The sequence below is a fragment of the Oryx dammah genome, unplaced genomic scaffold (assembly GCF_014754425.2).
Source record: "Oryx dammah isolate SB20612 unplaced genomic scaffold, SCBI_Odam_1.1 HiC_scaffold_9, whole genome shotgun sequence".
Classification (NCBI taxonomy): domain Eukaryota; kingdom Metazoa; phylum Chordata; class Mammalia; order Artiodactyla; family Bovidae; genus Oryx; species Oryx dammah.
The window spans coordinates 1,828,939-1,853,269 of NW_024070193.1; the positions used below are offsets into that span (position 1 = coordinate 1,828,939).

The 24,331-nt window shown below is 60.8% G+C and overlaps 1 protein-coding gene across 2 annotated transcripts in view; it reads right to left on the minus strand.

Annotated features, from left to right (window-relative positions):
- Positions 1-24,331, minus strand: part of IQSEC1 (IQ motif and Sec7 domain ArfGEF 1) — a 139,259-nt gene that overhangs the window by 72,288 nt on the left and 42,640 nt on the right. Inside the window, exon 1 of one of the 2 annotated variants that reach the window (XM_040246671.1) lies at positions 18,238-18,309. The exons of the other annotated variant lie outside the window; for it this stretch is intronic. The gene's annotated coding sequence lies outside the window, so the exon portion shown is untranslated. Of the gene's footprint in view, positions 1-18,237; positions 18,310-24,331 lie in introns of those variants that run through there. 2 annotated transcript variants of the gene reach the window in all.

A 24,331-nucleotide genomic window follows, 5' to 3' on the forward strand; every position in this document is an offset into this window, starting at 1 on the left:
CGGCCTCCGCGCCGTGACCTTGGCGTGCGCGGCCTCAGTTTCCCCCGCAGCGGCTGGGGGGCGGGGGCCGGGTGCCGCCCCGGCCGCCGACGTCACCCGAGCCCGGCCAGTCGAGGCCGCTCGAGTCGGCGGGGCCGGGCGGGGAGCGGGTCTCGCACAGCCCAGGCGCGGCGGGGCGGGGGTGGGGGGGCGCTGGGTGGCCCCGGCCTTTCGCTCCGACCCGCCGAGACCCCCCAGATAAGCGCCCCGGAGCCGCAGCCGCAGGCCCCGCCCACGGAGGACCGCGGTCCCCGCCGGCCATGCCCAACCCCCTCCCCGCAGCCGCCCAGTTCTCGGATGAGAAGACCGAGGCCCAGAGAGGGTCGGCCACGGTGCAGGGTCGCGCAGCGTGCTGGGGGCAGGGGCGGGGGGCGGTGCTCTGTCACCGGCTCCGGGCGGTTTGGGGACGAGGGTCCGGGCCTGCCGGCTGCGCCCTCTACCCCACAGCAAACAAGGCCTGGCACCCACGGACTGCTGGGGGCGGGCCTCGGGGGGCGGCCCGGCCTCGGAGACGGACAGGCCGGGGGAACTGAGCGGCGCAGGCAGCCTGCAAGGGGCAGGCGCTCCAGGAGGGCGGTACCCCGGGAACAGGCAGCCGAGGAGGGCGCGCTGCCTGGTGTGTAGGGCGGTTCTGAGCGCCCTGACCCCAGGTTCCGGAGGGCTTCCTTTGGTGGGCAGCGGGCAGCCCCCGACCACGTGGGAGCCGGGCGGCCGGGCGCGCGCCCTGGTGGCCAGAATCGGCGCGGCAGGAGGCCGGGTCGGGCCGGGCCGCTGTGGTCCAGAGGGGAGGAGGCCGGTGAGTGGTTGAGTCAGAAGACAGGCGCCTCGGCCGCCCTGCCACCCCGGGCTGTGTGACCTTGGGCAAGGCACTTCCCTCTCTGGGCTTCTGGGCAAGGTGGGGGGAGCCTGACTGTGCCCCCTGACAGCTCCTGGCTCTGGATATGGGGGCCAGGTGGGGAGTAGGCCGTGGATGCTGGAAGAACAGGCAGATCAGAGATGAGAGGTGGACACTTTGTTCATTTACTTCAGCTGGAAACTGCGATCCGGGTTTCACAGCCAAGGGCAGCGCAGAGAAGGTAAGTGTACTCGCCACACTCACACAGCCGGCCAAGGGCAGGGCCTCAGCTAAGTGGGGTGCAGGACCACCTCAGCCTCTGTCTCGCGCACGGATAAGCACCTGAGCTCTTCCAGGAACACACGAGGCCCTGGTGATGGCAGAGATGGGCCAGGAATGGCCCAGCTCCTGGGGGTCCTCCTCACCCCTGATGGTCCCCCTGGGGGATGGGCTTTGGGGCATCGCATGAGCCTCCACCCCAAACCCCATGTCATCGGTGGAAGTTTTGTTTTTAAAAGCTTTTTGTATACTTCCATAAACTATTTTTTTTTAAAAGAGGTCTTGAAGAAAAGATTCTTGTAGTTTTAATAATTAAAAGTGCTTTCACAGAGAAGCTATCTCCTTTTGTTGTCAATGCCAGGAATGAGTTACCTGGCTGGCGGGGAGTCAGGGGAGGGGCCTGGGAAGAACTAGGGTCTAGAATCTGTTCAGCGACCACCTTTCTAAGCCTGGTTTGAATGCATCTGCAAAACAGACCCAATGATAAAACCCCTCAACCTGGCCCCCTTCAAAGGCTGGTCTGAGGATCAACTGTGGTAACGCGTCAGAGGTTGTGGAAGATGCGCTGGGTAAATATTTGTGTTCCCAGAAGCCACGGCAGAAAATCCAGATAAATCTAACTATATAAAAATGAGAACTTCTACATGGAATGATAACACATACCGCAAAGTAAAAAATACAAAGAGTTCACTTAGAAAGCATATCTGCAGCACGGACGACACGAGTGCACTGAGGAGAATGAAATGAAAGTTACTTTCCCTAATACATAAAGAGCTCTTTCAAAGAGATGGGAAAAAGATGACTAACCAATTAGAAACAAGAGGGCAGAGGATACAAACAAGTGGTTCATGGAAAGACATTCAATTTCACTTGTAATTAAATGCACATTAAAAAATACAAACTGAAATACAACGTGTTTGTCATCGTGTGTTTCTACCAGGCTGGCAAAAAAAAAGTTTGATGACGCTTTTGCTGTGGCAGGTGGGAAGAGATTGAGCGCACCCCAGCACTGGCAGCTGAGGTGCAGGATGGCGCAAGCTTTTTTGCAGGATGGCCCGGCAAAGGCATCCAGCATGCTGGCATAAAGACACAAGGGCAGCTGCACACAGCATGCTGTCAGAGTGAGCAAACACCTCTGGTGTCCAGCCCTGGGGAGAGGGAGCCGGCATGACGGCACCCACAGGCTGAGACTTCCCAGGAAGAGCTCCAGGACGCGTGTCTGCTGAGAAGTGCAAGGGACAGAAGGCTGTATGCAGTCCCCCTTGTGTACCTTGTAAAAGGTTAGACATATATGTGTACTGACATTCCCTACTTCTCCCTGAAAGGCTACCCACATACCCAAACAACCTGTTACTGATGGCAGCCTTCTGGGCGGGTGTGTGGAACGGGAGAGGGAGGAGCTTTTCCTTTTCCTTTTATGTCTTTATCCTGAGGGCTTCCCTGAGGGCTCACTGGTAAGAAATCTGCCTGCTGAGGCAGGAGAGGCAGGTTCGATCCCTGGGTCGGGAAGATCCTCTGGAGACGGAAATGGCAACCCACTCTAGTATTCATGCCTGGAGACTCCCACGGACAGAGGAGCCAGGCGGGCTACAGCCGATGGGGTCCCAAAGAGTCGGACACAACTGAGAAATTAAACAATAGCAGCAGCTGAGGGTTAGTTGATTTTTAAGAGTCACCAGGCATTATCTGCCCATAGGCACAGGCTCATGGGCTAATTAAATCTTCTTTACTGCTGCTGCTGCTGCTAAGTCACTTCAGTCGTGTCCGACTCTGTGCAACCCCATAGACGGCAGCCCACCAGGCTCCCCCGTCCCTGGGATTCTCCAGGCAAGAACACTGGAGTGGGTTGCCATTTCCTTCTCCAATGCATGAAAGTGAAAAGTGAAAGTGAAGTTGCTTAGTCGTGTCTGACCCTCAGCGACCCCATGGACTGCAGCCTTCCAGGCTCCTCCGTCCATGGGATTTTCCAGGCAAGAGTACTGGAGTGGGGTGCCATTGCCTCTCCAAATCTTCTTTACATGCCTTTAAAAATTAAGCAGCTGCCTTTAAAGTGAATACAAATTGCTGGAATCTTATTACCCACAAGCGCACCAGTGACAGGTCCTGACGCTGGGAAAGACTGAAGGGAAGAGGGAAACGGGACGGCAGAGGGTGGCATGGCTGGATGGCCTCACCGGCGCGATGGACGTGAGTTTGAGTAAACTCCGCGAGTTGGTGATGGACAGGGAAGCCTGGGGTGCTGCAGTCCATGGGGTCGCAAAGAGTTGGACACGACTGAGCAACTGAACTGAACTGACGGCACCAGTGAAGGATTGCTCGACAGACAAGTGTCACGATACATCCGGGTGGCAGAAAGCTACGCATCAGTCAAAACAGATGCGCTTCTGTACGTGACTGACCAGGAACAGTCTCCAAGGGTAAGGGTCAGGCTTTTCTGTCAGTGGAAAAAGCAAGGAGCACTCAGGGGGTTTTTCATAAGAAAGGGGGTACAGAGTGCATGCTGGTGTGTGGACATGTTATCTCTGGCCAAGATGCTTCAGACACTAGTAGACTGGTGTCCTGGGAAGAGTGTGGAGCACTGGGGGCTGAGCGGGAAAGAAACTCTGCTTTCACTGAAATGTTTCTTTTAAATACCTTTTGTGCTCTCTGCACGTGTGTGCTGCGTTAGTGACCTTAGTCATGTCTGACTCTGTGCAACCCTATGGACCACAGCCCGCCAGGCTCCTCTGTCCTCGGGATTCTCCAGGCAAGGATACTGGAGTGGGTTGCTTCCCTCTCCTCCACGGGATCTTCCTGACCCAGGGATCGGACCAGAGTCTCTCACATCCACCTGCACTGGCAGGCGGGTTCTTTACCTCGGGCTCTACCTGGGAAGCCCTCTGCATGGGCTGCTGCTGCTGCTGCTGCTCCTGCTGAGTCGCTGCAGGCGTGTCCGCCTCTGTGCGACCCCACAGACGGCAGCCCGCCAGGCTCCCCCATCCCTGGGATTCTCCAGGCGAGAACACTGGAGTGGGGTGCCATTTCCTTCTTCTGCACGGACTACATGCAACTAAAGAAGAACGTTTTGAAAAGAATCATTTCTGAGGCTGCACAGGGAATCGAGAGGCTTGCTCTGACCCGGGCCGACTCCCTGGGGACAACTGCCGTCCTCTGAGCCTCAAGGGCCCCTTGATGGAGCAGACAGGAAGCCCAGGGCAAGGCAAGTGCCCAGGCTCCTTGCAGCTCTGATGTCACGTCAGGCCGAGAACCTTCCGGCTGGAAGAGCCAGCCTGACGCGGAATGCTGCAGGGAGGTGGGGGCCCTGGCCGTGGGCTGTGCGAGCGGGGGCCGGGGGGCCGCCGCCTCGGCCCGCAGCCCCTCCAGGAGTGCCCTGCCGGAAACTCCGGATTCAGGTTTCCTCTCCAGATCAGCCCCGGCGACGGGCCCACAGGTGGGGGTTGGAGATCTGTTCCTAGGGGCGCGGACAGAGGACCAGGATCTGACCCATGTGCAGGGTGGAGATGTGGGGGGGCGGGGGTGGGGGGTGGGGGTGAGCAATGCCTTCTGCAGGGAGGCTGAGCCACTCACCTAATAATCTGTGACCCCGTCACCCGCCGAGCCACGTTGACGCTCTTCGGCTGGACGGTCACGGCTCTGCACCTTCCGGCCTCTATTCATCTCTAGCCCTCCCCGCACCAAACTGGCAAAAATCCCGAATGAATGCTTTTTGCCTGTTAGCTAAAGTCTGAACCCAACCTTTAGATCTAGCTGCAAAAATGTCACCTCCTCTAAACATCTTGGCTCACACAGAGAAATTCAAGAACCGTTGGCTATTAACAATACAAATAGCCCCTGCCACACTGTCCTCTAGGCATCAGTTAGCGAGTCTGTTTGCGGCCCACAGTTCCCGAGGGTGGGGATGGAGGTGGAATCCTTTCTGCGTTGCCAGCGTCAACTGACACAGACCCTGTGACAGAGCTGTGCCCAGTCAGTGGCTAAGCACTGGGGACAGTGAGCCGGGTTCGGTGGGGGGTGGCTGGAGCCGGGAGGGGCCCTTGAGGGCTGCTCTGCTGGGCAGAGGACGTGCCCTGGAGGATGGGGATCTGAGCGCAGGGCCAGGTGGCAGGCACAGCCTCACACACGGTGCCCACGCTGAGTCAGGCGGGCTCTGAGCTGGACTCTCTGCCCAGTGTCTACTCCTTGTGCTTCTGAGAGGCGTGATGCTCTGTCCATTTTACAGGTGAGGCTGGGGGCTGAATGACTTCCGAAGCGGCTCACTTTTACCCGCCTCGGCCTCTGTGTGGGCTTGTAGGCTCTCCCAGACGCATGGCTTTGGACACATCCCTTCCTCTCTGCGGGCCTCTACTTTCCTGTCTGAGAAATGGCTCTATACTAAGGGCTTCTCAAACTTCAGAACCAGCGGAGGGACTTCCCTGGTGGTCCAGTGGCTAAGACTCTGAGTTCCCAATGCGGGGGGGCCTGAGTTTGATCCCTGGTCAAGGAACTAGACCCACATGATGCAGCTAAGAGTCCGCACGCTACAGCCAGAGATTCCACGTGCAGCAGTGCAGATCGAGGGTCCCCGTCCTGCAGCCAAGACCTGGCACGACCAAATAGGTAAATATCTTTCCAAAAAAAAAAACAGAACGGGCGGACACCTAAGCAGGCAGTCGGCGAGTTTCGTCAGAGCACACTTGGAGGAACACTGCACCCAGAGCTGCTGCTGCTGCTGCTAAGTCGCTTCAGTTGCGTCCGACTCTGTGCGACCCCACAGACGGCAGCCCACCAGGCTCCCCCATCCCTGGGATTCTCCAGGCAAGAACACTGGAGTGGGTTACCATCGCCTTCGCCAATGCATGAAAGTGAAAAGTGAAAGTGAAGACACTCAGTCGTGTCCATCCCTTAGCGACCCATGGACCGCAGCCAGAGCTCCATGAAGACAGTTCAGTGTGCAAATTCACCACAGGGACCCTTTGGCCACGAGTCCAAGAGCACAGCAGGAGAAGCAGTGGCGGAGCCCAGGCAGCAGAGCTTGGCGTTCAGCCGCCCCAGTGGTCTGGATACACTTTTGTTAAATGGGGGAAGGTCCTCATCGTCACGAAGGTAACATTTAGGGGGCCTCCCTGACGGTCCAGTGGTTGAGAATCCGCCTTCCAAAGCAGGGGACACCAGTTCGATCCCTGGCTGGGGAACTAAGATCCCACATGCCACGGAGTGACTTAGAACGTCTGTGCACCCTGGTGAGAGAGCCCACATGACGATACAAAGGTCCTGCGTGCTACAATTAAGACCCAATGCAGCCAAATGAATTTTTACAAATAACATTTAAAACAATATTGTATTATGGTCAAAGGGTTTAAAAAATTTTTTGTCCCCACCCCTACTCTCCATGGTCAAAGGGTTTTTGACAAGACAATTCATAGGACAGAATAGCTTCTGCAATAGACAGCGCTGAGACAACTGGTGATCCACCCAGAAAAAACGCTGGATTTGGTCCCTCGCTTCCCATTATACACAAACATCACCTCAAAATGATCAAAGATCTGAATGTGAGAGTTACAGTTATAAAACTCTTAGAAGAACACAGGCGGAAATCTTTCTGACCTTGAATTAGGCAATGATTCTCAGATATGACCTCAAGGACATAAGACATAAGATAAAAACATGATAATTTGGACTTTTTCAAAATTTTTGCACTTCACTTCAAAAGGCACGACGAACATAAAATAGATAACCAACAAGGACCTACTATAAAGCACAGGAAACTATACTCAATACTTTGTAATAACCTACAGTGGAAAAGAATCTTAAAAAGTATATATATATATATGAATCACTTTGCCGTACATCTGAAACTAACACAATGAAAGACAAGCCACAGACTGGAGGAAATATCTGCAAATCATTAAAACCAAACAGAGACTTGTATTTAGAATATAAAAACGTGTATGGTAATGTCCCCAGCAGTGTGTTCAGAATACTCGAAAAGTGGAAGCAACCCAAATGTTCCTCAGCTGTGGTCAGCAGATAAACTACATGCCGTCTACCTCTACAAGAGAATGGCTAGGAAGAGGTGGCGTCCTGACCCCTGCCGCAGCAAGGCTGAAGCTTGAGCAGGCTAAGCAGAAGAAGCCTGTCACAGAAGGTCATTTACTGTGTGATGTCATGTACAAGAAACGCTCAGAAAGGTTAATTTATAGACAGAAAGATCAGTGATTGGTGGGGACTGGGGTGGGACAAGACGGTGACCGAGAGAAGGCACGAGGCTTCTTTTCAAGACGATTGGAAATGATTTAAAATAAAATTGTGCCGACAGTTACACAGCTCTGTAAATATACTAATAATCATTGCATTGTACACTTCACACGAGTGAATTTTATGGTACATAAATTAAACCTTGGTAAAGCTTCAGAAAAAAAAAAAAAACCCAAGATGACGAAATACAATGCAAGATCGGAGATTGGAAAAAAAGACTCGCCATTACTTGGATGACTGGCGAGACATGACTGTAAATTGTATTTTTAAAAATCTTTTTGGTGGCACTGCGTGCAGTATGTGGGATCTTAGCTACCCAGCCAGGGATAGAACACACCCCTGCCCCCACTGCAGTGGGGTCCTAGCCGCTGAACCACCAGGGAAGTCCCTTTAAAGTGTATTTTAGATCCTAGAACTGTGTCTCACGAATTTGGTTACTGGATCGCAGTTACATAAGAGAATGTCCTTGCTCTTAGGAAACACAAGCTGAAGCCTTATTTAGGAGTAAAGGTCATTGGGCGGCAAGTTTGTGATGACCTCTCAAACAGTTCTGGGAGAAAAAACTCTTTTTTTGGAAGAGTGAAATTCGGTGAAATGTTACTTATGATGAAGTTGGGTGAAAGGTGCGTGGAAGATTTTTTTTTTTTTTTTCAATTCTTGCAGGTGTCTTCAGGACTGAAATTGTTTCAAAATAACTCAATGAATCTACACGTAAAAGTATTGAGTGGGACTTGAATACCACTGAGAATAAAGCCGTGGCCCCCAGAGGAGAAAAGGCGTGGACAATGTTGTGAGCACACCTCCCATGGCGGTGTCCATCTCTTTGCACTCCTGGGAAATCCAGGAGAAGACAGAGCCAGAGCCCCAGGGGGTGTCGGGGGCATCTACCCACCCAGTGATATGTACTGAGCACCCTCTGTGCGCCAGGTGGGGCGGGGGTCTGTAGCAGGGGAAGGGTGTGAATCTTCTTTGTCCCCACATAGCAAAGAGGCTTCCGAACGCCGGGGCCCCGGGCCTGGATGGACTGGCAGACGGGCCGGGCCCCCTCCCCGCAGCAGATTGGGTGGCTTGGGGACCTGCAGGCTGCCTGTGTGCAGGGAGGCAGGGGTGGGGGCCAGGACGTGAAGGGGGCACCTCGCTCCCCTCCCACCACAAAACCCAAACATGCTGCCACATGGAGACCCCACCCCTGCTCCCCGGGCGCTGCCCAGGGAGGCCCGTTCCTGGAGGTTCCAGCACTTCTCAGGCTGGGGGGTAGGGCTGAGTTATTTTAGGGGCTCTTGCATCCCATATACACACCCAACACTGCCGATAGACCAAACAAATACTACGCTTCACACGTTAACATCTTTCAACCCAAAACAGATGCTGTGCCGTGAATAAAACTCACAGACTTCACGTGCCTCTAAAACGGGCTCTCGCAGCTAGGGGTGGGCTTTCAGCCATGGGCACCAACCCTCCTGTGCAGAAGTGGGGGAGTGTGTGGGCACTGGGGTGACGAAAGGCTCGCTCCCTGTACTAGAAAAGCTGGGAAGTGCACACGGAGTAGCCCCCGGCTCCCACCCCTCCCCCGTGGCCCCTCCCTGGCTGCACCTGCTTCCTGGGGGAGGACAGGGTGGGGGGTGAGGGGCCCTAGGGCTCGCCCCTCAGCAGTCTCCAGGAGCCATGTTCCCACTCTGGGACTGGGTGCTTCTGGCCCTTCTGCCCCCAGCAGATCAGGAGCCTCTCGAGGTGACAGGGATGGCGCTGAATCCCGAGCGGCCAGCACGGGGCCAGGGCGACCTCAAAGGTGGGGGCTGGGTCAAGGGGGCTTCCTAGCCACGAAGCCACTGGGCGCTCAGAACGGGGCTAGCTGAGGGGCTGACTTCTTTAACAATTTCATTTTCACTAGTTGAGACTTGAGTAGCCACCCATGGCCAGCGGCCGCTGTACCGGGCAGTGTGACTTCTAGAGGTTTACAGGGAACACCGAACGGAGCCAGCACAGGAGGTGAGCAGGTCAGCTGGGAACCCCTCTATCCCCAGCTGGGACGTGGGGGTCCCCCGTCTGGTGTGGCCCAGGGATTCACCCCACCGTGGGCACTGAGCTCCTCGCAGGGCGGGCACCGAACCAGGGGCTCTGCCAGCCACAGCAACATAAGGTGTCCTCAGGGGGAGTTTTACCGGCTAGTTCCTGACTCTATAAACAATGACTTTAGAACTTGAAGCCGTGACCCCCTACCCTTGTAAGCAAGAAGCCAGCAAAATCCTAACAACGTACGCTCTGCGACTGCAAGGCGTGGCCACAAATTCCCTCCATCAGCATCCCTGGGCTCCACCTTCGCCCTCTTGGATGCCAAAGATGCCAGCTGCCCACTGGAGGCCACCAACGGGTGGGCAGCAAGGTGCCCCAGCCTAATAACCACAGCCGAGTGAGTGCGGCCACCTGGGACTTTCCAGGGAGCCCAGGGGCCCCAGCGGGCCGGCCCGGGGAACAGTCGCCCATGCTGTTGGGGCCACAGCTTTTGGGGTGGCCTGTCACACAGCAGTCATGAAATGAAACACGAATCGGCACACTGATCCCTAGGACGGCTGCCCCGGGCTGTCAGAGCTCAGGGCCCAGCCTGGGCCACGGGAGGCAGAACCCAGCCCTCAAGCATTCTCTGGAGGGGTCGGGGCCCCACCAGCAGCGTCCGGGACCCCAGGGAACTGATCTGCCCTTTGAACAGAACAGAGGCCTGAGCGGGGCGGGAGGGAGGCAGCCTTCGGGAGAGCCCGCGGCCTGCACGGAGCTGGGCTCTGACCCGGCTGGACCCGCCCTGCTGCAGCCCAGACTCTCCCTGTTGTGCCTCCAGTTCAGGGTTACAAAGCCCTCACTGTGGGCGGGCATCTTTCTCCCCTCTTACAGGGGAGCAGGCAGACTCGGGGCGACCGAGGATGCGATGGTTGGATGGTGTCACTGATTTGACGGACGTGAACTTGGGCAGACTCCAGGAGACAGCGATGGACAGGGAGGCCTGCCATGCTTTAGTCCACGGGGTCCAAAAAGGCGGACATGCCCGAGCGACTGAATGAGAGCAACAGGACAGACTCAGGAGCAGAGACGCTTGTCTGAGTCACCCAGCCCGATGCGCCGTCCTTGGGGTCCGGCTTCTGGAGGCCCCAACCCTGTGGGCAGTGACACCCTGCAGACGCTCCTCCGGCTCCCAGCCTGGCCCAAGGGGCAGGTGGCAGGAGACGGCCACCCTGTGGGTGGGGTGCTGACCCAGAGCCCACCGCAGTGAGGATGGGGGCAGGCGGACCCCCAGAAGAGGGCCAGGGCGCTGTCAGCAAAGGCTCTCAGCCTCTAGAGGCACCACTGGGCCTTCCTCCCATGACCGCCCGGGGCCGCTTGATCAGCCAGATGACAGAGCGTGGGGGCGCCCGCTGGGGGCCAGCTGCCACCTGAGAGGGGGCACCAGGGACCGTGGCCTGACCGCTGAGGGCGTGAGCAGAGCCTGCGTGCTGCGAGGGCGGGGGGAACGCCTCGCCGCCCAGCGGGAAGGAGACACCCAGGGAAGATCCTATTTCCCAGACGAGGCAACTGAGGCCCAGAGACGCGTGGCAACTTGCCCAAGCCCTCACGTCTTGGCCCGCAGAGAGCTGGGCGGCGGGGTCTCAGCTGCTCTCCCTCTGCGCTCAGCACGCACAGGAGGGAGTCGTCGCGGCCGGTTCTCACTGGCATCCGCAGGTGCCAGGCCTTCAAGCCGTCTTCTGTCGTCTCTGGGACGTCATCTTGGGTCCACTCTGTGGACGTAAAACTGAGTCCTGAGGCTTGACGAGGTCACACAGCAGGGCAGCACATCAAGGACCGGCACTCAGATGGCCAGACTTCTCCAGGGGCTGACCACTGGGCCACACCGCCTCGGCTTCCCCTCTGTGCAAGGAGGCTGTGCGTGGGTTGCCCTCTGACCTGCTGTGATGTCACCAGGGAGGCGGGCCTCTCGCCTGGGAAGTCTCAGGGCTGAAAAGGGAAGTGGGGAGCGGCTGTTTCCCCATCTGGCCCGCTCCCCTCCCTGGCCCTGTGCCAGGCGGGTGGTCACCTCCCTTCGACCGCTTCCTCCGGAAATTCCCCGGAAGTGCCCCGTGCCCTCGGTGGGAACATAAATGCAACCTCACGCCTCACGTCCTCCTGCTAAGATGCCCGGAGCAGAAAGCAGGAGGCACAGCTACTCACGCAGGGCTGCGTGGTTTCCCGCAGGCCAGCCAGAATGGCAGCGTCTGGACGCCCCCACAGCTGCGACCCCCAGGGCCGCCCTCCTCTCTGCCTGTGTGGCTCCGCCTCCTGCCTGCCCCCTGCACCCCGTCCTCTTCCACCCTAGGTCTCATTACCATGAGCCAGTGCACAGACGGTTAAGGGCCTGGGCTTTGGGGCCACGGTGATTCGAGGTTGCGGGCCGTTTGTTCATGGTGTGAACTTGGGCAGGTGGCTGTAACTCCCCGGGCCTTGGTTTTCTCACCTGCACAATGGGGATCTTAACGGGCCAACAGGAAGGGGTGACGCAGGTCAAGCTGCCGAGCACAGCGCCTGGGGCGTCTTATCAGATCACAGCGGGGGTGCTGGAAGACTGCGCCTGCCCAGCCCAGCTGGGGAGCCCCGGTTTTCCCTGGGGGACCCCCTCCTCCCCTCTGAAGTCCACCTTGTGTCCATGGACTCCATCCCTAACTTGAGTACTCTGCCCCCTCGCCAAGGCAACTGGCCCAGGCATGAGCCTGTGACCCAAGGCTCTTCTGCGATTTGTCGGAACCATTTCTGTGGGGATTATTAACAGACTACTGGAAACCTGGAACCGGGGGGCCCCCACGAGCAGAGGCTGCCTGAGGGGGAAGTTGTGAAAGAAGGGAGAAAGACACCCGTGTCTCTGACACACGGTTTGAGCTCCTGAATCAAACTGTACCTGAAGCCCTGTCTGTTTTAGAAATCGAAGGCAATAAAGCTGCCCTTCCGCTCAAGCAAGCCTGGGTTTTTTGCTTGCTTTCATCACTTGCAACCAAAAGAGCACTGGTTAATCTAACCTCCCTGCTCACAGACAGCACAGCACCAGGGGCTCTGGCCCCCCGCCTGCCTTTTTGGCCCTGATCCGGCTCTCATCCCTTCCAGACTCCACGCCCCCCAGCACTGACTGTGGCTCCCTGGACACACCGACAGGTCCCACCCGCCGTCTGCGCCTTCTCCACCCGCCTGGCTCTACACACACTCCAGAGCAGGCTCAGATGCTGGTCTGAAACCTTCTCCCTGGAACCCTCTCCTAAATACTCCCCTTTCTGCAGAGCAGAGCTTCCTCCCGGGTGCCTCAGATGGTGCCTGCAGTGCGGGAGACCTGGGTTCGACCCCCGGTTAGGGAGCTAGCAGCCACGCGCCGCAACCAGCAGCTCCCTTGCTACAGCTGGGGCAGCGTCTGCGTGTCAGCCGCTCAGTGGTGTCCGACTCTGCGACCCTGGGGACTGTGGCCCGCCAGGCTCCTCTGTCCATGGGGTTCTCCAGGCCAGGCAAGAACACTGGAGTGGGTAGCCATTCCAGTTCTCCAGAGGATCTTCCCGACCCAGGGATCAAACCTGGAGTCTCCCGCATTTCAGGCACATTCTTTACCATCTGAGCTACAGGGAAGAGCTGGCAATTAAAGGTCCCACATGCCACAAGGAAGATTGAAGACCCTGCGTGGCACAGCTGGGATCTGCCATGGCCAAAGAACTATTAAAAATTAAGAAATAACAGTATCATAATCACACTGAGAACAGCCGTTTTACTCCACATAAGCACTGACATTCACGCAGCCACTGCAACGCCATAACACGCGGACACGCCCAGGTACTGTTATTTAACCCTCACCTTGGGAAACGTGATCCGCAGGGCGCAGAGGAGGAAACTGAGGCTCAGAGAGGCACGGGGGCTGCCCGGGGAGCCACAGTCACCCACATGGGGGCTGGGCGCCAACCCGCCACCTCCCTGCTCCCACCCTGGCTTATCTCTGCCAAGTGAACATGCTTTAGGGGCGGCTGAGAAGGGCTTTAAAAAGTCGCTGCTGAAGGACTTCCCTGGTGGAACAGTGGATAAGAATCCACCTGCCAATGCAGGGGACACTGGTCTGATCCCTGTTCCAGGAAGATTCCAGATGCTATGGAGCAGCTAAGCCCATGAGCCACTGCGACCGAGCCTGGGCTCTGGAGCCCACGAGCCGCGCCCACAGAAGCCGGAGCGCCTAGAACCCATGTTCCGCAACAAGAGAAACCACGGCACTGAGAAGCCCACACCCGCAGCCGAGAGTAGCCCCCGCTTGCTGCAGGTAGAGAAGCCTGCACAAAGCAACAACGACTCAGCCCGGCCAAAAGAAAATCGCTTTTAAGATTCAGAGCCAAGAATCAAGGTCTCCTGGCTGCTCAGAGCGGGTGACCGTCCGTAGCCACCGCGGCGTGCAGGCCTCCGGGTTCACGAGTCGCCACCATCCCCGGCTCTGGCGCAGCCCTGTTTTGCAGGCCCTGGGTTTCACGTTGACTGCGTTTGCTGCGGATGTGCTGAGAGGCCTGGTGGTCAGCCTGCTGCTGGGAAGGTGTTTCAACACACAACTGTTTTGAACGTGGTGACTTCCCCATGCACCACGGCCTGGGACAGCCTGGCAGTCTCTTGCCGGTAGAGCAGAGGCTGCTGACCCTGGCCGACGGGCGAGGCGCACGTTCTGCCTTTGTGGGGAAAGACGGCTGACTTGGAAAAGCCTTGTTCCGATCAAGCAGCCGCTCCTCCTCGGCAAAGAGGGTACGGGGAACCTCCAGGGCCGTGGTGTGGCCGGGACGGGGCAACAGAAAGTTATGGGCACACAGTAGGTGCTCACTAAGTGCTCTTTTCCTCCCTGTCCTCACGGCCTGGAAGCCAGGCCACCTTTCACCCACTCGTAGGCCCTGGCACCCCGTCCTTCTCACCCTCAGGCAGCTGTCCTGACCTCTGGGCCCTGGGCAGGTGCCCCAGGAGCCGGGCACAGCCCGCTTACCCTGCTGCGTGCAGGTCCTGAGCTGGCCTGAGCCCCAGGATGAGCCACAGGCTCCTGCTCTCTCGCGTCTCACTCCCCAGGTCAACTCCAGGCCCTCAAAGTTTAGCTCAGCTGCCGCCTCCTCCAGGAAGCCTCGGGGGAAGCTGTCTGGATATAAACTCCACCGCTGCTCCTTGGGGCTCCCACAGGCCTTGGAGCTCACCCCCAGTCAGCTCTGACTGCCGGTGTCCTAACTTCCTCTTTCCTGTCCCCTCTGCCCCAGGGCACTGTCAACAACATGCCAGAAGCAGCGTGAGGCTCACCACCGCCTGCAGCTGGCCCATCACGGAGTCGGGCAGCACTCCCCACGTTTGCCAGGCACCCACGTGGAGAAGGCCAACGCGAAGCCAGCAGAGAGGAAAGCAAAGAGAGAGCTGAAAAGCCCAAACCCAGTCCATAAACTGAACTCCTGGGTCCAGCCGTTCCTGAAGCCATTACCCCAGACTTTCCAGTTCCGTGAATTGGAAAAGCTCCTTTTACAGATGAGCCTGTTTGACCCCGATTTTTCTGTCACCTGCGACTACAGGGCCTCTACCGGGAAGGCTGGTGAGCTGACCTGAGACGCCCAAGGGCACATGCCCAGGAAAGCCGCAGAGAGGGGCTCCCACGGAAGTCTGGGCCTTCAGCCTGCTTCTGCTGCCCGGCCACAGCCCAGCGCCCTGGCCAGCCCTCTGGGTGCAGCCCAGGCACTCTGCTCTGCCGGCCTTGGCGTCTCACTGCTGTGCTAGAGGCGGGCGACGTTACACCGATTTCTGGGCACTGCTATGCTCTTCCATTGAAGGGGGCGGATGACCACTCCTCCCCAGACTCTTGGTGAAGGTCAGAGGGCGCCGCAGGGTGGCCTGGCCCACACTCATGGGACTCAGGGAGTGAAGGCAGCCGTGTGGACCCTCCTTCCTGCCTGCACCTGGCTGACAGTCTGCAGATACGACACCCAGTGGACCCAGGTCCCAGCTGGGGGCCACCTGGAGCTCCAGACACAGCGTGCCCACGCCTGCCCGGTCTTCCCGCTGTGACTGTGGCCTCGTTTCCGAGCAGGGGTCTGAAGGCCCACATGCTCCGGCTCTCTGACGCTGGGGTTCTACGTAGCCCTGGCTCTCTCCAAACAGAAGGAGTTCCAAACACAATGAGGCCGGCAGGTGTCCAGGGGACAGCGTGGGGTGGGGGTCCGGCATCTCCATGGTCTCTGTGTCCCACCCAGACGACGCTCCAGGGGAAAGTGAAGTGAGGTGAGAGTCGCTCAGCCGTGTCTGAACCTTTGTGACCCCGTGGACTATACAGTCCATGGAATTTTTCAGGCCAGAATATTGGGGTGGGTAGCCTTGCCCTTCTCCAGGGGATCTTCCCAAGCCAGGGATTGAACCCAGGTCTCCCACACTGTGGGCGGATTCTTTACCAGCTGAGCCAGCGGGGAAGCCCAAGAACACTGGAGTGGGGAGCCTATCCCTTTACAGTGGATCTTCCCGACCCAGGAATCGAACCGGGGTCTCCTGCATTGCAGGCAGATTCTTTGCCAACTGAGCTATCTGGGAAGCCCTTCGGGGAAAGTGTCACTTGCAAAGAAGCGTCCAGGCCCGGGGAAAAGTCTCCCCAAGGGTTAGGACTCTTCCAGGTGTGCAGGGAAGGTACCCCCACCAACCTGAACTTTTCTGCTGACGGCGAAGCAGAGGACGCGGAGCAGACCAGGCCCGCATGGGTGGGGTGCAGAGCCAGGGCCGACACACCCAGACGTCTACACAGCGGCGACCCGCGGCCTCAGAGGGCCAGCAGGAAGGAGGGCCGAGCCTGAGGCCCTGTTTTAGCTGAACTGGGCTGAGGAGGCCACGTGGCAGCGGGGACTTGGTCCGGGGACTTTGGGAAGTTTCAGGAGAGGGAACGGCGAGACGCCCCAAACGGCTCCCCACAGCCTGCCCCGCGTGGCTCAGGGCCCCGGACCCCCAGGGGCCACTCCGCTGTGGCCCTCTGCCCGCCGCCTGCTCTTTCAATCGCCCTCTGTCCACCTACTTCATGATGCCCCAGCTCCGCTCGTCCCTGAGCTCTGACACCCATGAGGTCGTGAATCGGGCCTGCCAGTGGCTTTGTGTCAAACGGGCCCCGTGCATCTATGAAAATAAGCCATATTCGCCTCAGTGGCCCCTTCCCCGCCATTCACCCCCTCCTGTGCCTTTTAATCTGGTTTGTTCGACCCTTTTGGACGCCCACAGATGACACAGTGCTTGGCTCACAGTAGGCGCTCAATAAATGTTTGTGGAATGTTTGGGTTTAAGGACCTGCGAGATGCTGAGAGCACAGAGCGGCGGGGGGCTCAGCTCGCAACTCTGGGGCCTGCAGGGCAGGAGAGGATGGGCGGTCCGGGAGGGGAAGCAGCTTGTCCGAGGCTCCCTGAGAGCCAACCACAGCGCCCGTCCAGGCCCTGCTGTCCTGGCCCAGATCACCCCCTTCCGCCTGCCCTCGGGACGTTGGTCCTCTGCCGGCCGGCCAGCATCCATCTGCCTGGCCAGGACCCCCGCTGTACCTTGGGACCCAACAAAGGCAGGTCGTGCCTGAGAAGCTGCGGCTGGAGCCCTGGGCCCTGAGCAGCCTGACCGCCGGGATCCTGCCGCGGCCCCTGGCCCAGGGGGTCAGTGAGCAGCCCTGTGGCTGCGTCAGGGGGAGCCTTTGTTGGACCTGGCTCAGAGAGCAGCCCTGGATGGAGCTCACCCCTCAGCCGTGCGTCCCCCACCCCAGTGCGGGCTCCAGGGGGCCTGTGGGGTGGAGACCCCCTCCTTAGGACTGGAGTCTGGCCTCCTGCAAAGGAAGAAGCGCACCCAGTGATGGGGTCATCACGGGAACACTGACCCCTGCCCCCGCAGACGGTGGTGCCACGCACGGGGGCTGGGGGTCGCTCCGGGTCCAAACCCCAGGTCCGCCTCGCACACCGGCCTGGGATGCTGCGCATAGGCCCTCAGGCCACCAGGGGGATGGCCACCCAGGGCGGGGAATCTCCCTGAGGGCCAGGTGGCCGGCCCACCTCACCGGGGGATTTCCTGAGGGACCGCACCCGCACCTCGCTGAGTCGCTGTTCCGCACGCACAGAGTGGCTTCCCCACTGGGACTGTCCCTCCAGCCTCACGGCTCCACGCTGGACCAGTTCAGAAAGAAGCCATGCTTGTCGGTGGGGCGGGCGGGGCGTCCCCGGGGCAGAGCCCACTTAGGACAAAGTGGACCGCAGTGGACTGGTGGGCAGACAGGAAGCCCAGGTCCCGGAGCCTGGGGACGTCCTCTGCCCCCTTGCCGCGCAGCCTACTAGTGCCCCGAGCGTGTGTTCCCCGGGGAATGGGGGCTCCACCCACCACACATGGGGCCTCTGGGCCCTCAGTTGACTCGGCTGTGAAATGGGCATGGCCCAGAGTCTCTCTTTCTTGCAGGGGTCGTGGGGCCCCAGACAGAGAACCCCAGCCTGGGTGAACAAAGGGGCTCTGGCCATCCTTCCCCGAACAGGGCACGGGGCGGGTCTCACTGCCGGGGAAGCCAGTGAACTTCCCTCCTGCAGCTGCGACCGCCCTTCCGGGCCGCTGTGGGAAACGCCGGGGCCACCGACCACACCACCTTGTCCAGGCGCAGAGAAGCAGGGGCAGAAAGCAGTCCCAGGAAGCGGCCAAAGCCCTGGGCCCGGCCGCTGCCCCAGGACGTCGGCGCCCCCTCGGGCCCCCTGGGTGGGGCACAAGAGGCCCTCCGCCCAGCCGCTGCCCCAGGACGTCGGCGCCCCGCGGGCCCCCTGGGTGCCCGAGCCCTGTCCCTGCCCCCCGGGGCGGGCGGTGGGTGTACTCACAGTCCCTGGGGAGAGGGCGGCAGTCTTCCTGCGCCCAGCACCCTGCCTGCGTCCGTGGCCTCGGGGCACCAGCTGCGGGCTGCCCGCCTCCGTCTGAGGTCCCACTTCCTCCCGGCCCAGCCCGCATCCAGGAAACCACGCCCCGGGCACCCTCGGGCCCCACCGCCCTCAGCCGGCCGGACACTGCCCTGGGGGTTCTCCGTCCAGGTCTGGGCCGTACAGGTGGCCGGAGACCAGGCAGGCCCCAGGGCTTTGCTCAATGAATAATACAGCTTCCTGCTGGCCGGGCTCTTACGGCCGATCGCGTTTCAGGGGCCACTCGAGTTTCCTCGAGGCCGCTTTGTTCAGAAGCGCAGGGGCCTGGCTGGCTCTTCAGCCACTCGGTACTGACCCTCTCTCTGCGGGCCAGCCTAGGCAGGCAGGACAAAGGCAGACGACAGGTGGCCTGGCGGACTCTGCCCTACTTAGTCTCAAAGCTGCTCTGGCCCACAGGGGACCAGGGGTGGGGTGGTCAGCTGGCCTCCTTGTGGTCGGGTGGGCCCCCCGAGGCCTCCTCGCACTCAGCTCCCGGTCCCCCACCTGCAGAGCCCCTGGCCACCCCCGTCACTGCCGGCCCATCCCCATTCCTGGAGGCCGTGCCTAGATCCCCTCCTCCAGGAGGTCATTCCCCGTGGGGCGGTCTGTCCCCTGGGGCAGCCCCCTGGGCATCTCTGACTGCCCTCGCCAGCCTCCCCAGCCCACACCACGCCACCCCCCACGCCCCCCACCCCACTGCAATCTTGTTTGCTCACGGCAGCCTGATTGTTTTGACACAGAAAGCACAGTCGCAGCTTTATCCTGCTTCGCACCCTGCCTTGTCTCAGCTGACTCAAGTCCTCGACCTGACCCGGGGCCCTGAGGACTGCACATCCAGCCCCAACTCCCTCCCCACCAACCCTGCTCCCGCTCAGGGCGTTGGCACTTGCTGAGTTTGCTCCTTCCTGCCACTCTCAGCTCAAGGCCACCCCCTGAACCAGGTGTTTCTTTCCTCTGTCTTGTTTTAAAAACAGTTTCGCTGAGATAGAACTCACGATCCATAACATTCGCCCATTTAAAGTGTGCCGTTCACAGGCCTTCCCTGATGGCTCCAGGGCTAGGCTCAGCGTCTCAAGGGTTCAACCCCTGGCCAGAGAACTAGGATCGCTCATGCCTCGCGGTGCAGCCAAAATAAAAATTCAAAAAATAAAGCGAGCAAGTCAATGCTTTCAGTGTATTTTAGAGTTGTGCAAACATCACCACCATCTGAGGCTGGAATGTTTTCATCATCCCAGAAAGAAACACCCATTAGGCAGTCCCTCTGCATCCCACCCCAGCCTGGACAAGCGCTCGTGTGTTCCTGGGTCAGCGGACTCGCCTCCTGTGGACGTTGGTGTCTGTGGCCTTGCGCGACCGGCCCCCGTCCCTCCGTCTGCGATTCTCAAGGCTCGTCCGTGTCGCAGCATGTCGTCCCTTTTTACGGCTAACACCGTTCCGCTGCAGGGACGGGCCTGCTGTTCAGCTGAAGGGCACTTGGGGAGGCCTCTCTGGACCACCAGGTCACGTGGCCCCTTCTGCCCGGCTGCTCCATCACTCCCCCCAGTCTCACCCTCTTCCCCAAGTCCCTGTCTGAAGACGTCTTCATCTGTTTATTTATCGTTCAGCTCCAGCCCCGAGAGACCCGGCCGTCCACATCCTCACTGCTGGGGGCCCAGCGCACAGTAGATGCTCTGGCTTTTCGCACCTGCTGGGGTGGCCTGTGCCCCCCTCCGTCACCTCCCTGCCCAGCTCCCTGAGGGTGAGAGCCGCCCCACCAAGAAGGGCCCCCAGTGACCCCATAGGAAACTAACAACGCCAGATCCTCGGGGCCCTGGCGCCTCCTCTGCCCCAGGTGGTGGTTGGGGGGGCAGACAGTGCCCCTCCCAGGATAGACGCCAGGCACTGAGTAGGTCCTCAAGTCCTGCACAGAGACTCCGTGGGGGGAGGGGGCAGAGGAGGGAAGACGGCAGGGCTGAGGCTCAGGGGGTCTGAAGCCTGAGGGTCTGCGTGAGCTCGGAGGGGCAGCTCGGATCTCCCGCCCCGGCTGCCCAGAGAAGGGGGGTCAGGAGAGGCTGGTGTGTAGGCTGCAAGCCCCTGCCCGCGAGGTGTGCACACAGGCCCCGCGCAGGGGCCTCGGACGGCTCACTGTCCAGGACGCTCCCCGGATGCCCCCGGGGCCTGGCTGCCAGCTGTGCCCCAGCACTCCTTCCCAGATGCCAGGGGCAGGGTCTGCTCGGCCAAGCTCCCCACTGCCCCATCCCCAGCCTGCGCCCCAAGGGGGCTGCCCTGTTCCCCGCCCCCAACGGCAGCTCCAACACCCCCCACCTCCACCGCAGCTCAAATGCCCCACCGGCTCCCCCAGGGCAGAAACTGATTTCTCGTTCCCCAAGTAATGCCAGATGCACAAGCGATTTTCCTGCCCAACCTGTCAGACACACACACACACACACCCCTACCCTGCCTGCAGGCCCACAGATGCCAACCCATTTAATAAGTCACTTACGCGATAGAACGGGCTGAGCTGCTTCCAGACTCTGCGGGGGGCGGGGGGCAGGGGGATGCCCTGAGTTACGAGCCTGGGCTCCCCACACTGTGTCACTGGCCTCTGGGTGCTGATGGGGACCCCCTCCGGATCGCCCCAAGAAGCCTGCCCTGCTGGAACCGCCCCCCATCTAACAGGCAAGGAAACGGGCCAGAGACGCTCAGCAGCTGGCCGGTGGCTGCGCATCTGACACCCACCGCCGCGGGCCGGGGGGGCTCTGCGCCCCGCTCCCCGGAGCTATGTACGTCTCGCCCTGAGCCTGGGGGCCCCCGCTCAGCGACCTCAGCCCGAGGCCCAGGGACCCTGCTGCCGACGTCCCGGACGCGGCCCCTGAAGCGATGGCAGGGGGCCAGGCCTGGCCAGGCAGCCTGCTCCCCACACACCTCGCGCTTCTGCAGATGTGAGCGGCCCGGCCAGGGCGACGGGCGCACGAGGCGTGGAATCTGAAGACGCAAATGGGAAACTATGCGCATCCATCGCAGCCCCGCAGTCTGTCCCCTTGGCCGCCGCCCGCCCCGCCCGCCTGCTGACTCAGCTCTCCCCCGCAGCCCAGGGGCTGGGATCCCCCGCCCAGCGTGGGCTGGCCCGCTCCGTCTGTCTCTCTTGGGGAATGGTCTTGGCTCTCTTGGGGGCTCCCCAAACAAGTGGGGTGTGGGCCCAGAGACCAGAGAGCATCTGCTGGAGCCTGAAGCCCCCCGCGGCCCCCAGCCGCCAGGCCTGTCCGGCCAAGTAACCACACAGCGCCCTGCACGTACAGGCACTGAGTGGGGATTTGGGGCAAACCCAGTGCCAACTGCGGTGCCCACAGCCCCCTAGAGCTGGTCCTCTGTCGCTGACGGCCGTCACCACTATACGGCCAGCAGTGCCCACAAACACCAGGGTCACTGACCGAGCCCCCCAAGCCCCGGGTGGCTGTGCAGCGACCCCCGCCGGGGCCGCTCCTCTCCGGGGCTGAGGCCCTGGCATGAGGCCCTGGCAGGCAGTACCCACTGCAAGGCCTGGGCCCACCGCATCCTGTAAACAAGCCCTGAATTTTCCCGAGTGCCTGTCCCCGGAAACCACAGGAGAGAACAGGACGTAGGAAGATCCCGCTGCAGCCACAGGGAAGGGCGTGCAGGGACTCGCCCTCCACCTGGCCTGGCCTCCAAGGTGCCCACCCCGGGGAGGTCTGTCCCAGGGGCTGAGGAGGGACAGGCAGCTGCTGACTCACACTGGGGGGAGCTCTCCTCGCTCTGCTCCCATAGCCAGCCAGCCTCCCCCACCCAAGAGAAGCCTCAGCCCTCACTGGCTGCCCTCAGCCTGGCCCTGCAATGGCTCTCACCCTCCCTCCCACTCAGGGTGAGGCCCAGGGCTCCCACACTCTCTCCCCTGGCAGCAGCGACAACCAAGGTCCTTGGCATGCTGGCTTCTCACAGCGAGAGAGACCGGGCAGGCTGGCTTTCCCCTTTCCCCTTGGCTGCTGGGAAGCTCAACCATTTTCATCTCCACAAGAGGACCCCAGGATCCTGCCCAGCTCTCTCCTGCTCTGCTTTTTTTTTCCCTGCCAAGTCATGAAGACGTCCCTGGTGGCTCAGACGGTAAAGCGTCTGCCTACAATGTGGGAGACCCGGGTTCAGTCCCCGGGTCGGGAAGATCCCCTGGAGAAGGAAATGGCACCCCACTCCAGCACTCTTGCCTGGAAAATGCCATGGACGGAGGAGCCTGGTGGGCTGCAGTCCCTGGGGTGGCAAAGAGTCGGACACGACTGAGCAACCTCACTTTCAAGTCGTGATTTCCTAAACTGTGCTTTTCCTGACCCTGTTTCATTGTTTATTTTTATTGTAGGCATTTCACTTAAGTGGTCACAAGTATTTGGGGAAGAAAGAAGGCAGGAAGGGAGGGAGGAAGCAAGGGAGAGTTTATGTAGTTTCAGTTCAGTTCAGTCGCTCAGTCGTGTCTGACTCTTTGCGACCCCATGAATCGCAGCACGCCAGGCCTCCCTGTCCATCACCAACTCCCTATAGTTTACACGCCAGGTAATGAGGGTTTTCTTCCCACCCCTATTCTTCCTAAAACCTCCCCTTGCAGTAAAAAATATGCCCCAAGGTGTTATCCAAATAGGTGGGGTCTCAAAGCCCCGCCCACCCCCTATAGCCTCGGAGCCCAGCCTGGTCTGAGGTCAATCGAGCTCCTGGCTGCTGCTCCAACTCAGCCCTTTCAGCAGCTGTGGAGGCTGGAAACAAGCCCCGGGGGCGGGGTGGGGCTGGGACCGGCTGGCGGGGGTGGTGCCCCCGCCCCGGGCCAGCTCTGTGCACCGCTGTCTCCACCCCCATCACACCTGGTTCCGGGCACCCCCAGCTGGCGGAAGGGGAGTCAGCTTACCTCGTGCTGGCTGGGAGCCAGGCCCTGCCACTGCCCCCTCCCTCAGCCCTCCCGCTAAGCCTCTAGGATCTGCAGGTGGGAAACTCTGGTGAGGCCGGGTCACCCGCCAAGGCCAGTGAAACGGCGGCTCAGTGCGGGGGCCCGCACGTGGCCCACGGGGGCAAACAGTCCTGCGCTGAGTGCTGAGCGCATCTCACCCGGGGAGACAGTCAAGGGGGCTGGGGACAGGTCCCCCGCTGCGCCCCGTGTGCCATGGCAAATGCCCACCGGGGAGGCTGCCAGCCACTCGGAGCCTGCCTGGCGTCCTGCAGGGCACCCAGGCACCCCAGAGCCCCAGAGGAGGGTGCCGGGGGACCCGTCCTGCCTCCAGCCCTCAGGCTAGGCTGCCCTGGACCTCCCGGAGCCAACAGAACCGGGCAAGCCGGTGCCCGCTCGCCCCCGCCCGCCGACCACGGCCGGGCTCAGCTGCGTCCACTTGCCGGCCCCCCCCCGCCGTACCTGAGGGTCCGCACGGAGATGCAGTACCTCCACATGAGACTCCACACGCCGCCGCCGCCGCCCTTCATGCCTGGCGAGCGGCGAGCGGGCAGCCGGGGACCCACGGCGCTGCCCTCCGGGCCCCGGGCGGCTCCGGCCGGGGGACTGGCTCTCAGGTCACTTCCTTCTCCATGGTGGGAGGGAGACAGAGAAGGCCCGGGGCGCGGGGAGGGGGCGGCCGTCTCGGACCCCACAGGTCCCAGCCTCCCGCCTCCAGCCCCTCCCGGCAAGGGGGGCTCGCACACCCGACCCCGCGGCTCCGCGGCACAACCTCGCTCTCCTCGCCTCCCGCCAGGAGCCGGCAGTGGCCCTGAGCCAGGGGAGCAGTGAGTCACTGGGCGGGCCGGGTGAGGGGCGTCCACCCGGGGCCCAGGGCTGGCCCTCCGTCCAGAGGCCGGCCTGGGACGGGGAGGGAGGGGGGCGGGAGGCGAGGGCGGCTCGCATCCTCCGTCAGCTCCCCAGAGGCCTCAACCCAACACCCGCCCGCCGCGGCCCTGCCCACCGCGGTCAGGACAAGGGGGCTGTCTGCCCCGGCTCCCGGAGGAAGCCTGGGTGGACCGGGAACAAAGACACAGCCGGCCGCTTCCCGGGCGCCTGGCC